Raw genomic sequence first — 16,743 nt, 5'->3', positions numbered from 1 at the left:
TCTCTGGACTCACTGCACTGCATCCCCAGTGGAGACAGTGCACTCTCTGGACTCACTGTAGTGCATCCCCAGTGGTGCCAGTGCACTATCAGGACTCACTGCACTGCATCCCCACTGGTGCCAGTGCACTCTCTGCACTCACTGCACTGCATCCCCAGTTTTGCCAGTGCACTCTCTGGAGTCACTGCAGTGCATCCCCAGTGGTGCCAGTGCACTCTCTGGACTCACTGCAGTGCATCCCCAGTGGTGCCAGTGCACTCTCTAGACTCACCGGGGTGCATCCCCAGTGGTGCCAGTGCACTCTCTGGACTCACTGCACTGCATCCCTACTGGTTCCAGTGCACTCTCTGCACTTACTGCAGTGCATGCCCAGTGTTGCCAGTGCACTCTCTGGACTCACTGCACTGCATCCCCAGTGGTGCCAGTGCACTCTCTGGACTCACTGCAGTGAAACACCGGTGGTGCCAGTGCACTCTCTGGACTCACTGCAGTGCATCCCCAGTGGTGCCAGTGCACTCTCTGGACTCACTGCACTGCATCCCCAGTGGTGCCAGTGCACTCTCTGGACTCACTGCAGTGAATCCCCGGTGGTGCCAGTGCACTCTCTGGACTCACTGCACTGCATCCCCACTGGTGCCAGTGTAATCTCTGGACGCACTGCACTGCATCCCCAGTCGTGCCTGTGCAGTCTCTGGACTCACGGCAGTGCATCCCCAGTTGTACCAGTGCACTCTCTGGACTCACCGGGGTGCATCCCCAGTGGTGCCAGTGCACTCTCTTGACTCACCGGGGTGCATCCCCAGTGGTGCCAGTGCACTCTCTGGACTCACTGCACTGCATCCCCAGTGGTGCCAGTGCACTCTCTGGACTCACTGCAGTGCATCCCCACTGGTGCCAGTGCACTCTCTGGACTCACTGCAGTGCATCCCCAGTGGTGCCAGTGCACTCTCTGGACTCACTGCACTGCATCCCCAGTGGTGCCAGTGCACTCTCTTTACTCACTGCACTGCATCCCCAGTGGTGCCAGTGCACTCTCTGGACTCACTGCACTGCATCCCCAGTGGTGCCAGTGCACTCTCTGAACTCACTGCAGAGCATCCCCAGTGGTGCCAGTGCACTATCTGGACTCACTGCACTGCATCCCCACTGGTGCCAGTGCACTCTCTGCACTCACTGCAATGCATCCCCAGTTTTGCCAGTGCACTCTCTGGACTCACTGCAGTGCATCCCCAGTGGTGCCAGTGCACTCTCTGGACTCACTGCACTGCATCCCCATTGCTGCCAGTGCACTCTCTGGACTCACCGGGGTGCATCCACAGTGGTGCCAGTGCACTCTCTGGACTCACTGCACTGCATCCCCAGTGGTGCCAGTGCACTCTCTGCACTTACTGCAGTGCATCCCCAGTGTTGCCAGTGCACTCTCTGGACTCACTGCAGTGCATCGCCAGTGGTGCCAGTGCACTCTCTGGACTCACTGCAGTGAAACCCCGGTGGTGCCAGTGCACTCTCTGGACTCACTGCACTGCATCCCCAGTCGTGCCTGTGCACTCTCTGGACTAACTGCAGTGCATCCCCAGTGGTGCCAGTACACTCTCTGGACTCACTGCAGTGCATCCCCAGTGGTGCCAGTGCACTCTCTGAACTCACAGCATTGCATTCCCAGTGGTGCCAGTGCACTCTCTGGACTCACTGCAGTGCATTCCCAGTGGTGCCAGTGCACTCTCTGGACTCACTGCAGTGCTTCCGCACTGGTGCCAGTGCACTCTCTGGACTCACTGCAGTGCACCCCCACTGGTGCCAGTGCACTCTCTGGACTCACTGCACTGCATCCCCAGTGGTACCAGTGCACTCTCTGGACTCACTGCACTGCATCCCCAAGGGGCCAGTGCACTCTCTGGACTCAACTGCACTGCATCCCCAGTGGTGCCAGTGCACTCTCTGGACTCACTGCACTGCATCCCCAGTGGTGCCAGTGCACTCTCTGGACTCACTGTACTGCATCCCCAGTGGTGGCAGTGCACTCTCTGGACTCACTGCACTGCATCCCCAGTGGTGCTAGTGCACTCTCTGGACTCACTGCACTGCATCCCCAGTGGTGCCAGTGCACTCTCTGGACTCACTGCAGTGCATCTACAGTGGTGCCAGTGCACTCTCTGGACTCACTGCACTGCATCCCCAGTGGTGCCAGTGCACTCTCTGCACTCACTGCACTGCATCCCCAGTGGTGACAGTGCACTCTCTGGACTCACTGCACTGCATCCCCAGCGGTGCCAGTGCACTCTCTGGAGTCACTGCACTGCATCCCCAGTGGTGCCTGTGCAGTCTCTGGACTCACTGCAGTGCATCCCCAGTGGTGCCAGTGCACTCTCTGGACTCACTGCATTGCATCCCCAGTGCTGCCAGTGCACTCTCTGCAATCACCGGGGTGCATCCCCAGTGGTGCCAGTGCACTCTCTGGACTCACCAAGGTGCATCCCCAGTGGTGCCAGTGCACTCTCTGCACTCACTGCACTGCACCCCAGTAGTGCCAGTGCACTCTCTGGACTCACTGCAGTGCATCCCCAGTGTAGCCAGTGCACTCTCTGGACTCACTGCACTGCATCCCCAGTGGTGCCAGTGCACTCTCTGGACTCACTGCACTGCATCCCCAGTGGTGCCAGTGCACTCTCTGGACTCACTGCACTGCATCCCCAGTGGTGCCAGTGCAATCTCTGGACTCACTGCAGTGAATCCCCGGTGGTGCCAGTGCACTCTCTGGACTCACTGCACTGCATCCCCACTGGTGCCAGTGTAATCTCTGGACTCACTGCACTGCATCCCCAGTCGTGCCTGTGCAGTCTCTGGACTCACGGCAGTACATCCCCAATGGTGCCAGTGCACTCTCTGGACTCACTGCAGTGCATCCCCAGTGGTGCCATTGCAGTCTCTGGACTCACTGCAGTGCATCCGCAGTGATGCCAGTGCACTCTCTGGACTCACTGCACTGCATCCCCAGTGGTGCCAGTGCACTCTCTGGACTCACGGCACTGCATCCCCAGTGGAGCCAGTGCACTCTCTGGACTCACTGCAGTGCATCCCCAGTGGTGCCAGTGCACTCTCTGGACTCACTGCACTGCATCCCCAGGGGTGCCAGCACACTCTCTGGCGTCACTGCACTGCATCCCCAGTGGTGCCTGTGCAGTCTCTGGACTCACAGCAGTGCATCCCCAGTGGTGCCAGTGCACTCTCTGGACTCACTGCACAGCATCCCAGGTGGTGCCTGTGCACTCTCTGGACTCACTGCAGTGCATCCCCAGTGGTGCCAGTGCACTCTCTGGACTCACTGCACTGCATCCCCAGTGGTGCCAGTGCAATCTCTGGACTCACGGCACTGCATCCCCAGTGGTGCCAGTGCACTCTCTGGACTCACTGTAGTGCATCCCCTTAGGACCAGTGCACTCTCTGGACTCAATGCACTGCATCCCCAGTGGTGCCAGTGCAATCTCTGGACTCACGGCACTGCATCCCCAGTGGTGCCAGTACACTCTCTGGACTCACTGCAGTGCATCCCCTTAGGACCAGTGCACTCTCTGGACTCACTGCCCTGCATCCCCAGTGGTGCCAGTGCACTCTCTGGACTCACTGCACTGCATCCCCAGTGGTGCCAGTGCACTCTCTGGACTCACGGCACTGCATCCCCAGTGGAGCCAGTGCACTCTCTGGACTCACTGCAGTGCATCCCCAGTGGTGCCAGTGCACTCTCTGGACTCACTGCACTGCATCCCCAGGGGTGCCAGCACACTCTCTGGCGTCACTGCACTGCATCCCCAGTGGTGCCTGTGCAGTCTCTGGACTCACTGCAGTGCATCCCCAGTGGTGCCAGTGCACTCTCTGGACTCACTGCAGTGCAGCTCCAGTTGGTGCCAGTGCACTATCTGGACTCACTGCACTGCATCCCCAGTGGTGCCAGTGCACTCTCTGGACTCACTGCAGTGCATCCCCAGTGGTGCCAGTGCACTCTCTGGAGTCACTGCAGTGTATCCCCAGAGGTGCCAGTGCACTCTCTGGACTCACTGCAGTGAATCCCCAGTGGTGCCAGAGCACTCTCTGGACTCACTGCACTGCATCCCCAGTGGTGCCAGTGCACTCTCTGGACTCACTGCACTCCATCCCCAGTGGTGCCTGTGCAATCTCTGGACTCACTGCAGTGCATCCCCAGTGGTGCCAGTGCACTCTCTGGACTCACCGGGGTGCATCCCCAGTGGTGCCAGTGCACTCTCTGGACTCACTGCACTGCATTCCCTCTGGTGCCAGTGCACTCTCTGGACTCACTGCAGTGCATCCCCAGTGATGCCAGTGCAGTCTCTGGACTCACTGCACTGCATCCCCAATGGTGCCTGTGCAGTCTCTGGACTCACTGCACTGCATCCCCAATGATGCCAGTGCACTCTCTGGACTCACTGCACTGCATCCCCACTGGTGCCAGTGCACTCTCAAGACTCACTGCAGTGCATCCCCAGTGGTGCCAGTGCAATCTCTGGACTCATTGCAGTGCATCTCGAGTGGTGCCAGTGCAATCTCTGGACTCACGGCACTGCATCCCCAGTGGTGCCAGTGCACTCTCTGGAATCACTGCACTGCATCCCCTTAGGACCAGTGCACTCTCTGGACTCACTGCACTGCATCCCCAGTGGTGCCAGTGCACTCTCTGGACTCACGGCACTGCATCCCCAGTGGTGCCTGTGCAGTCTCTGGACTCACTGCACTCCATCCACAGTGGTGCCAGTGCACTCTCTGGACTCACTGCACTGCATCCCCAGTGGTGCCAGTGCACTCTCTGCACTTACTGCAGTGCATCCCCAGTGTTGCCAGTGCACTCTCTGGACTCACTGCAGTGCATCGCCAGTGGTGCCAGTGCACTCTCTGGACTCACTGCAGTGAAACCCCGGTGGTGCCAGTGCACTCTCTGGACTCACTGCACTGCATCCCCAGTCGTGCCTGTGCAGTCTCTGGACTCACGGCAGTGCATCCCCAGTGGTGCCAGTGCACTCTCTGGACTCACCGGGGTGCATCCCCAGTGGTGCCAGTGCACTCTCTGGACTCACGGCAGTGCATCCCCAGTGGTGCCAGTGGACTCTCTGGACTCACTGCAGTGCATCCCCAGTATGCCAGTGCACTCTCTGGACTCACTGCAGTGCATCCCCAGTGGTGCCAGTGCACTCTCTGGACTCACTGCACTGCATCCCCAGTGGTGCCAGTGCACTCTCTGGACTCACTGCAGTGCATCCCCAGTGGTGCCAATGCACTCTCTGGACTCACTGCACTGCATCCCCAGTGGTGCCAGTGCACTCTCTGGACTCACTGCAGTGCATCCCCAGTGGTGCCAGTGCACTCTCTGGACTCACTGCAGTGCATCCCCAGTGGTGCCAGTGCACTATCTGGACTCACTGCACTGCATCCCCACTGGTGCCAGTGCACTCTCTGGACTCACTGCACTGCATCCCCAGTTTTGCCAGTGCACTCTCTGGAGTCACTGCAGTACATTCCCAGTGGTGCCAGTGCACTCTCTGGACTCACTGCAGTGCATCCCCAGTGGTGCCAGTGCACTCTCTGGACTCAGTGCAGTGCATCCCCATTGCTGCCAGTGCACTCTCTGGACTCACCGGGGTGCATCCTCAGTGGTGCCAGTGCACTCTCTGGACTCACTGCAGTGAAACCCCGGTGGTGCCAGTGCATTCTCTGGACTCACTGCAGTGCATCCCCAGTGGTGCCAGTGCACTCTCTGGACTCACTGCACTGCATCCCCAGTCGTGCCTGTGCAGTCTCTGGACTCACGGCAGTGCATCCCCAGTGGTGCCAGTGCACTCTCTGGACTCACCGGGGTGCATCCCCAGTGGTGCCAGTGCACTCTCTGGACTCACGGCAGTGCATCCCCAGTGGTGCCAGTGGACTCTCTGGACTCACTGCAGTGCATCCCCAGTATGCCAGTGCACTCTCTGGACTCACTGCAGTGCATCCCCAGTGGTGCCAGTGCACTCTCTGGACTCACTGCACTGCATCCCCAGTGGTGCCAGTGCACTCTCTGGACTCACTGCAGTGCATCCCCAGTGGTGCCAATGCACTCTCTGGACTCACTGCACTGCATCCCCAGTGGTGCCAGTGCACTCTCTGGACTCACTGCAGTGCATCCCCAGTGGTGCCAGTGCACTCTCTGGACTCACTGCAGTGCATCCCCAGTGGTGCCAGTGCACTATCTGGACTCACTGCACTGCATCCCCACTGGTGCCAGTGCACTCTCTGGACTCACTGCACTGCATCCCCAGTTTTGCCAGTGCACTCTCTGGAGTCACTGCAGTACATTCCCAGTGGTGCCAGTGCACTCTCTGGACTCACTGCAGTGCATCCCCAGTGGTGCCAGTGCACTCTCTGGACTCAGTGCAGTGCATCCCCATTGCTGCCAGTGCACTCTCTGGACTCACCGGGGTGCATCCACAGTGGTGCCAGTGCACTCTCTGGACTCACTGCAGTGAAACCCCGGTGGTGCCAGTGCATTCTCTGGACTCACTGCAGTGCATCCCCAGTGGTGCCAGTGCACTCTCTGGACTCACTGCACTGCATCCCCAGTCGTGCCTGTGCACTCTCTGGACTAACTGCAGTGCATCCCCAGTGGTGCCAGTACACTCTCTGGACTCACTGCAGTGCATCCGCAGTGGTGCCAGTGCAGTCTCTGAACTCACAGCATTGCATTCCCAGTGGTGCCAGTGCACTCTCTGGACTCACTGCAGTGCATCCCCAGTGGTGCCAGTGCACTCTCTGGACTCACTGCACTGCATCCCCAGTGGTACCAGTGCACTCTCTGGACTCACTGCACTGCATCCCCAGTGGTGCCCGTGCACTCTCTGGACTCACTGCACTGCATCCCCAGTGGTGCCCGTGCACTCTCTGGACTCACTGCACTGCATCCCCAGTGGTGCCCGTGCACTCTCTGGACTCACTGCACTGCATCCCCAGTGGTGCCCGTGCACTCTCTGGACTCACTGCACTGCATCCCCAGTGGTACCAGTGCACTCTCTGGACTCAACTGCACTGCATCCCTACTGGTGCCTGTGCACTCTCTGGACTCACTGCACTGCATCCCCAGTGGTGCCAGTGCACTCTCTGGACTCACTGCACTGCATCCCCAGTGGTGCTAGTGCACTCTCTGCACTAACTGCACTGCATCCCCAGTGGTGCCAGTGCACTCTCTGGACTCACTGCAGTGCATCCCCAGTGGTGCCAGTGCACTCTCTGGACTCACTGCACTGCATCCCCAGTGGTGCCAGTGCACTCTCTGCACTCACTGCACTGCATCCCCAGTGGTGACAGTGCACTCTCTGGACTCACTGCACTGCATCCCCAGCGGTGCCAGTGCACTGTCTGGACTCACTGCACTGCATCCCCAGTGGTGCCTGTGCAGTCTCTGGACTCACTGCAGTGCATCCCCAGTGGTGCCAGTGCACTCTCTGGACTAACTGCATTGCATCCCCAGTGCTTCAAGTGCACTCTCTGGACTCACCGGGGTGCATCCCCAGTGGTGCCAGTGCACTCTCTGGACTCACCAAGGTGCATCCCCAGTGGTGCCAGTGCACTCTCTGGACTCACTGCACTGCATCCCCAGTGGTGCCAGTGCACTCTCTGGACTCACTGCAGTGCATCCCCAGTGTTGCCAGTGCACTCTCTGGACTCACTGCACTGCATCCCCAGTGATGCCAGTGCACTCTCTGGAGTCACTGCAGTGAATCCCCGGTGGTGCCAGTGCACTCTCTGGACTCACTGCACTGCATCCACAGGGGTGCCAGCACACTCTCTGGCGTCACTGCACTGCATCCCCAGTGGTGCCTGTGCAGTCTCTGGACTCACTGGAGGGCATCCCCAGTGGTGCCAGTGCACTCTCTGGACTCACTGCACTGCATCCCAGGTGGTGCCTGTGCACTCTCTGGACTCACTGCAGTGCATCCCCAGTGGTGCCAGTGCACTCTCTGGACTCACTGCAATGCATCCCCAGTGGTGCCAGTGCAATCTCTGGACTCACGGCACTGCATCCCCAGTGGTGCCAGTGCACTCTCTGGACTCACTGTAGTACATCCCCTTAGGACCAGTGCACTCTCTGGACTCACTGCACTGCATCCCCAGTGGTGCCAGTGCACTCTCTGGACTCACTGCAGTGAAACACCGGTGGTGCCAGTGCACTCTCTGGACTCACTGCAGTACATCCCCAGTGGTGCCAGTGCACTCTCTGGACTCACTGCAGTGCATCCCCAGTGGTGCCAGTGCACTCTCTGGACTCAGTGCAGTGCATCCCCATTGCTGCCAGTGCACTCTCTGGACTCACCGGGGTGCATCCACAGTGGTGCCAGTGCACTCTCTGGACTCACTGCACTGCATCCCCAGTGGTGCCAGTGCACTCTCTGGACTCACTGCACTGCATCCCCAGTGGTGCCAGTGCAATCTCTGGACTCACTGCAGTGAATCCCCGGTGGTGCCAGTGCACTCTCTGGACTCACTGCAGTGCATCCCCAGTGGTGCCAGTGCACTCTCTGGACTCACTGCACTGCATCCCCAGTGGTGCCAGTGCACTCTCTGGACTCACTGCAGTGAATCCCCGGTGGTGCCAGTGCACTCTCTGGACTCACTGCACTGCATCCCCACTGGTGCCAGTGTAATCTCTGGACGCACTGCACTGCATCCCCAGTCGTGCCTGTGCAGTCTCTGGACTCACGGCAGTGCATCCCCAGTTGTACCAGTGCACTCTCTGGACTCACCGGGGTGCATCCCCAGTGGTGCCAGTGCACTCTCTTGACTCACCGGGGTGCATCCCCAGTGGTGCCAGTGCACTCTCTGGACTCACTGCACTGCATCCCCAGTGGTGCCAGTGCACTCTCTGGACTCACTGCAGTGCATCCCCACTGGTGCCAGTGCACTCTCTGGACTCACTGCAGTGCATCCCCAGTGGTGCCAGTGCACTCTCTGGACTCACTGCACTGCATCCCCAGTGGTGCCAGTGCACTCTCTTTACTCACTGCACTGCATCCCCAGTGGTGCCAGTGCACTCTCTGGACTCACTGCACTGCATCCCCAGTGGTGCCAGTGCACTCTCTGAACTCACTGCAGAGCATCCCCAGTGGTGCCAGTGCACTATCTGGACTCACTGCACTGCATCCCCACTGGTGCCAGTGCACTCTCTGCACTCACTGCAATGCATCCCCAGTTTTGCCAGTGCACTCTCTGGACTCACTGCAGTGCATCCCCAGTGGTGCCAGTGCACTCTCTGGACTCACTGCACTGCATCCCCATTGCTGCCAGTGCACTCTCTGGACTCACCGGGGTGCATCCACAGTGGTGCCAGTGCACTCTCTGGACTCACTGCACTGCATCCCCAGTGGTGCCAGTGCACTCTCTGCACTTACTGCAGTGCATCCCCAGTGTTGCCAGTGCACTCTCTGGACTCACTGCAGTGCATCGCCAGTGGTGCCAGTGCACTCTCTGGACTCACTGCAGTGAAACCCCGGTGGTGCCAGTGCACTCTCTGGACTCACTGCACTGCATCCCCAGTCGTGCCTGTGCACTCTCTGGACTAACTGCAGTGCATCCCCAGTGGTGCCAGTACACTCTCTGGACTCACTGCAGTGCATCCCCAGTGGTGCCAGTGCACTCTCTGAACTCACAGCATTGCATTCCCAGTGGTGCCAGTGCACTCTCTGGACTCACTGCAGTGCATTCCCAGTGGTGCCAGTGCACTCTCTGGACTCACTGCAGTGCTTCCGCACTGGTGCCAGTGCACTCTCTGGACTCACTGCAGTGCACCCCCACTGGTGCCAGTGCACTCTCTGGACTCACTGCACTGCATCCCCAGTGGTACCAGTGCACTCTCTGGACTCACTGCACTGCATCCCCAAGGGGCCAGTGCACTCTCTGGACTCAACTGCACTGCATCCCCAGTGGTGCCAGTGCACTCTCTGGACTCACTGCACTGCATCCCCAGTGGTGCCAGTGCACTCTCTGGACTCACTGTACTGCATCCCCAGTGGTGGCAGTGCACTCTCTGGACTCACTGCACTGCATCCCCAGTGGTGCTAGTGCACTCTCTGGACTCACTGCACTGCATCCCCAGTGGTGCCAGTGCACTCTCTGGACTCACTGCAGTGCATCTACAGTGGTGCCAGTGCACTCTCTGGACTCACTGCACTGCATCCCCAGTGGTGCCAGTGCACTCTCTGCACTCACTGCACTGCATCCCCAGTGGTGACAGTGCACTCTCTGGACTCACTGCACTGCATCCCCAGCGGTGCCAGTGCACTCTCTGGAGTCACTGCACTGCATCCCCAGTGGTGCCTGTGCAGTCTCTGGACTCACTGCAGTGCATCCCCAGTGGTGCCAGTGCACTCTCTGGACTCACTGCATTGCATCCCCAGTGCTGCCAGTGCACTCTCTGCAATCACCGGGGTGCATCCCCAGTGGTGCCAGTGCACTCTCTGGACTCACCAAGGTGCATCCCCAGTGGTGCCAGTGCACTCTCTGCACTCACTGCACTGCACCCCAGTAGTGCCAGTGCACTCTCTGGACTCACTGCAGTGCATCCCCAGTGTAGCCAGTGCACTCTCTGGACTCACTGCACTGCATCCCCAGTGGTGCCAGTGCACTCTCTGGACTCACTGCACTGCATCCCCAGTGGTGCCAGTGCACTCTCTGGACTCACTGCACTGCATCCCCAGTGGTGCCAGTGCAATCTCTGGACTCACTGCAGTGAATCCCCGGTGGTGCCAGTGCACTCTCTGGACTCACTGCACTGCATCCCCACTGGTGCCAGTGTAATCTCTGGACTCACTGCACTGCATCCCCAGTCGTGCCTGTGCAGTCTCTGGACTCACGGCAGTACATCCCCAATGGTGCCAGTGCACTCTCTGGACTCACTGCAGTGCATCCCCAGTGGTGCCATTGCAGTCTCTGGACTCACTGCAGTGCATCCGCAGTGATGCCAGTGCACTCTCTGGACTCACTGCACTGCATCCCCAGTGGTGCCAGTGCACTCTCTGGACTCACGGCACTGCATCCCCAGTGGAGCCAGTGCACTCTCTGGACTCACTGCAGTGCATCCCCAGTGGTGCCAGTGCACTCTCTGGACTCACTGCACTGCATCCCCAGGGGTGCCAGCACACTCTCTGGCGTCACTGCACTGCATCCCCAGTGGTGCCTGTGCAGTCTCTGGACTCACAGCAGTGCATCCCCAGTGGTGCCAGTGCACTCTCTGGACTCACTGCACAGCATCCCAGGTGGTGCCTGTGCACTCTCTGGACTCACTGCAGTGCATCCCCAGTGGTGCCAGTGCACTCTCTGGACTCACTGCACTGCATCCCCAGTGGTGCCAGTGCAATCTCTGGACTCACGGCACTGCATCCCCAGTGGTGCCAGTGCACTCTCTGGACTCACTGTAGTGCATCCCCTTAGGACCAGTGCACTCTCTGGACTCAATGCACTGCATCCCCAGTGGTGCCAGTGCAATCTCTGGACTCACGGCACTGCATCCCCAGTGGTGCCAGTACACTCTCTGGACTCACTGCAGTGCATCCCCTTAGGACCAGTGCACTCTCTGGACTCACTGCCCTGCATCCCCAGTGGTGCCAGTGCACTCTCTGGACTCACTGCACTGCATCCCCAGTGGTGCCAGTGCACTCTCTGGACTCACGGCACTGCATCCCCAGTGGAGCCAGTGCACTCTCTGGACTCACTGCAGTGCATCCCCAGTGGTGCCAGTGCACTCTCTGGACTCACTGCACTGCATCCCCAGGGGTGCCAGCACACTCTCTGGCGTCACTGCACTGCATCCCCAGTGGTGCCTGTGCAGTCTCTGGACTCACTGCAGTGCATCCCCAGTGGTGCCAGTGCACTCTCTGGACTCACTGCAGTGCAGCTCCAGTTGGTGCCAGTGCACTATCTGGACTCACTGCACTGCATCCCCAGTGGTGCCAGTGCACTCTCTGGACTCACTGCAGTGCATCCCCAGTGGTGCCAGTGCACTCTCTGGAGTCACTGCAGTGTATCCCCAGAGGTGCCAGTGCACTCTCTGGACTCACTGCAGTGAATCCCCAGTGGTGCCAGAGCACTCTCTGGACTCACTGCACTGCATCCCCAGTGGTGCCAGTGCACTCTCTGGACTCACTGCACTCCATCCCCAGTGGTGCCTGTGCAATCTCTGGACTCACTGCAGTGCATCCCCAGTGGTGCCAGTGCACTCTCTGGACTCACCGGGGTGCATCCCCAGTGGTGCCAGTGCACTCTCTGGACTCACTGCACTGCATTCCCTCTGGTGCCAGTGCACTCTCTGGACTCACTGCAGTGCATCCCCAGTGATGCCAGTGCACTCTCTGGACTCACTGCACTGCATCCGCAGTGGTGCCAGTGCACTCTCTGGAGTCACTGCACTGCATCCCCAGTGGTGCCAGTGCACTCTCTGGACTCACTGCAGTGCATCCCCAGTGGTGCCAGTGCACTCTCTGAAATCACTGCACTGCATCACCAGTGGTGCCAGTGCAGTCTCTGGACTCACTGCACTGCATCCCCAATGGTGCCTGTGCAGTCTCTGGACTCACTGCACTGCATCCCCAATGATGCCAGTGCACTCTCTGGACTCACTGCACTGCATCCCCACTGGTGCCAGTGCACTCTCAAGACTCACTGCAGTGCATCCCCAGTGGTGCCAGTGCAATCTCTGGACTCATTGCAGTGCATCTCGAGTGGTGCCAGTGCAATCTCTGGACTCACGGCACTGCATCCCCAGTGGTGCCAGTGCACTCTCTGGAATCACTGCACTGCATCCCCTTAGGACCAGTGCACTCTCTGGACTCACTGCACTGCATCCCCAGTGGTGCCAGTGCACTCTCTGGACTCACGGCACTGCATCCCCAGTGGTGCCTGTGCAGTCTCTGGACTCACTGCACTCCATCCCCAGTGGTGCCAGTGCACTCTCTGGACTCACTGCACTGCATCCCCACTGGTGCCAGTGCACTCTCTGGACTCACTGCAGTGCATCCCCAGTGGTGCCAGTGCACTCTCTGGACTCATTGCAGTGCATCTCCAGTGGTGCCAGTGCACTCTCTGGACTCACTGCACTGCATCCCCAGTGGTGCCAGTGCACTCTCTGGACTCACTGCAGTGCATCCCCAGTCGTGCCTGTGCAGTCTCTGGACTCACGGCAGTGCATCCCCAGTGGTGCCAGTGCACTCTCTGGACTCACCGGGGTGCATCCCCAGTGGTGCCAGTGCACTCTCTGGACTCACGGCAGTGCATCCCCAGTGGTGCCAGTGGACTCTCTGGACTCACTGCAGTGCATCCCCAGTATGCCAGTGCACTCTCTGGACTCACTGCAGTGCATCCCCAGTGGTGCCAGTGCACTCTCTGGACTCACTGCACTGCATCCCCAGTGGTGCCAGTGCACTCTCTGGACTCACTGCAGTGCATCCCCAGTGGTGCCAATGCACTCTCTGGACTCACTGCACTGCATCCCCAGTGGTGCCAGTGCACTCTCTGGACTCACTGCAGTGCATCCCCAGTGGTGCCAGTGCACTCTCTGGACTCACTGCAGTGCATCCCCAGTGGTGCCAGTGCACTATCTGGACTCACTGCACTGCATCCCCACTGGTGCCAGTGCACTCTCTGGACTCACTGCACTGCATCCCCAGTTTTGCCAGTGCACTCTCTGGAGTCACTGCAGTACATTCCCAGTGGTGCCAGTGCACTCTCTGGACTCACTGCAGTGCATCCCCAGTGGTGCCAGTGCACTCTCTGGACTCAGTGCAGTGCATCCCCATTGCTGCCAGTGCACTCTCTGGACTCACCGGGGTGCATCCACAGTGGTGCCAGTGCACTCTCTGGACTCACTGCAGTGAAACCCCGGTGGTGCCAGTGCATTCTCTGGACTCACTGCAGTGCATCCCCAGTGGTGCCAGTGCACTCTCTGGACTCACTGCACTGCATCCCCAGTCGTGCCTGTGCACTCTCTGGACTAACTGCAGTGCATCCCCAGTGGTGCCAGTACACTCTCTGGACTCACTGCAGTGCATCCGCAGTGGTGCCAGTGCAGTCTCTGAACTCACAGCATTGCATTCCCAGTGGTGCCAGTGCACTCTCTGGACTCACTGCAGTGCATCCCCAGTGGTGCCAGTGCACTCTCTGGACTCACTGCACTGCATCCCCAGTGGTACCAGTGCACTCTCTGGACTCACTGCACTGCATCCCCAGTGGTGCCCGTGCACTCTCTGGACTCACTGCACTGCATCCCCAGTGGTGCCCGTGCACTCTCTGGACTCACTGCACTGCATCCCCAGTGGTGCCCGTGCACTCTCTGGACTCACTGCACTGCATCCCCAGTGGTGCCCGTGCACTCTCTGGACTCACTGCACTGCATCCCCAGTGGTACCAGTGCACTCTCTGGACTCAACTGCACTGCATCCCTACTGGTGCCTGTGCACTCTCTGGACTCACTGCACTGCATCCCCAGTGGTGCCAGTGCACTCTCTGGACTCACTGCACTGCATCCCCAGTGGTGCTAGTGCACTCTCTGCACTAACTGCACTGCATCCCCAGTGGTGCCAGTGCACTCTCTGGACTCACTGCAGTGCATCCCCAGTGGTGCCAGTGCACTCTCTGGACTCACTGCACTGCATCCCCAGTGGTGCCAGTGCACTCTCTGCACTCACTGCACTGCATCCCCAGTGGTGACAGTGCACTCTCTGGACTCACTGCACTGCATCCCCAGCGGTGCCAGTGCACTGTCTGGACTCACTGCACTGCATCCCCAGTGGTGCCTGTGCAGTCTCTGGACTCACTGCAGTGCATCCCCAGTGGTGCCAGTGCACTCTCTGGACTAACTGCATTGCATCCCCAGTGCTTCAAGTGCACTCTCTGGACTCACCGGGGTGCATCCCCAGTGGTGCCAGTGCACTCTCTGGACTCACCAAGGTGCATCCCCAGTGGTGCCAGTGCACTCTCTGGACTCACTGCACTGCATCCCCAGTGGTGCCAGTGCACTCTCTGGACTCACTGCAGTGCATCCCCAGTGTTGCCAGTGCACTCTCTGGACTCACTGCACTGCATCCCCAGTGATGCCAGTGCACTCTCTGGAGTCACTGCAGTGAATCCCCGGTGGTGCCAGTGCACTCTCTGGACTCACTGCACTGCATCCACAGGGGTGCCAGCACACTCTCTGGCGTCACTGCACTGCATCCCCAGTGGTGCCTGTGCAGTCTCTGGACTCACTGGAGGGCATCCCCAGTGGTGCCAGTGCACTCTCTGGACTCACTGCACTGCATCCCAGGTGGTGCCTGTGCACTCTCTGGACTCACTGCAGTGCATCCCCAGTGGTGCCAGTGCACTCTCTGGACTCACTGCAATGCATCCCCAGTGGTGCCAGTGCAATCTCTGGACTCACGGCACTGCATCCCCAGTGGTGCCAGTGCACTCTCTGGACTCACTGTAGTACATCCCCTTAGGACCAGTGCACTCTCTGGACTCACTGCACTGCATCCCCAGTGGTGCCAGTGCACTCTCTGGACTCACTGCAGTGAAACACCGGTGGTGCCAGTGCACTCTCTGGACTCACTGCAGTACATCCCCAGTGGTGCCAGTGCACTCTCTGGACTCACTGCAGTGCATCCCCAGTGGTGCCAGTGCACTCTCTGGACTCAGTGCAGTGCATCCCCATTGCTGCCAGTGCACTCTCTGGACTCACCGGGGTGCATCCACAGTGGTGCCAGTGCACTCTCTGGACTCACTGCACTGCATCCCCAGTGGTGCCAGTGCACTCTCTGCACTTACTGCAGTGCATCCCCAGTGTTGCCAGTGCACTCTCTGGACTCACTGCAGTGCATCGCCAGTGGTGCCAGTGCACTCTCTGGACTCACTGCAGTGAAACCCCGGTGGTGCCAGTGCATTCTCTGGACTCACTGCAGTGCATCCCCAGTGGTGCCAGTGCACTCTCTGGACTCACTGCACTGCATCCCCAGTCGTGCCCGTGCAATCTCTGGACTCACGTCACTGCATCCCAAGTGGTGCCAGTACACTCTCTGGACTCACTGCAGTGCATCCCCTTAGGACCAGTGCACTCTCTGGACTCAATGCACTGCATCCCCAGTTTTGCCAGTGCACTCTCTGGAGTCACTGCAGTGCATCCCCAGTGGTGCCAGTGCACTCTCTGGACTCACTGCAGTGCATCCCCAGTGGTGCCAGTGCACTCTCTGGACTCACTGCAGTGCATCCCCAGTGGTGCCAGTGCACTCTCTAGACTCACCGGGGTGCATCCCCAGTGGTGCCAGTGCACTCTCTGGACTCACTGCACTGCATCCCTACTGGTTCCAGTGCACTCTCTGCACTGACTGCAGTGCATGCCCAGTGTTGCCAGTGCACTCTCTGGACTCACTGCACTGCATCCCCAGTGGTGCCAGTGCACTCTCTGGACTCACTGCAGTGAAACACCGGTGGTGCCAGTGCACTCTCTGGACTCACTGCAGTGCATCCCCAGTGGTGCCAGTGCACTCTCTGGACTCACTGCACTGCATCCCCAGTGGTGCCAGTGCACTCTCTGGACTCACTGCAGTGAATCCCCGGTGGTGCCAGTGCACTCTCTGGACTCACTTCACTGCATCCCCACTGGTGCCAGTGTAATCTCTGGACTCACTGCACTGCATCCCCAGTCGTGCCTGTGCAGTCTCAGGACTCACGGCAGTGCATCCC

The sequence above is a fragment of the Anser cygnoides genome, chromosome 7 (assembly GCF_040182565.1).
Source record: "Anser cygnoides isolate HZ-2024a breed goose chromosome 7, Taihu_goose_T2T_genome, whole genome shotgun sequence".
Classification (NCBI taxonomy): domain Eukaryota; kingdom Metazoa; phylum Chordata; class Aves; order Anseriformes; family Anatidae; genus Anser; species Anser cygnoides.
Note: the sequence above shows the minus strand (reverse complement) of the source record.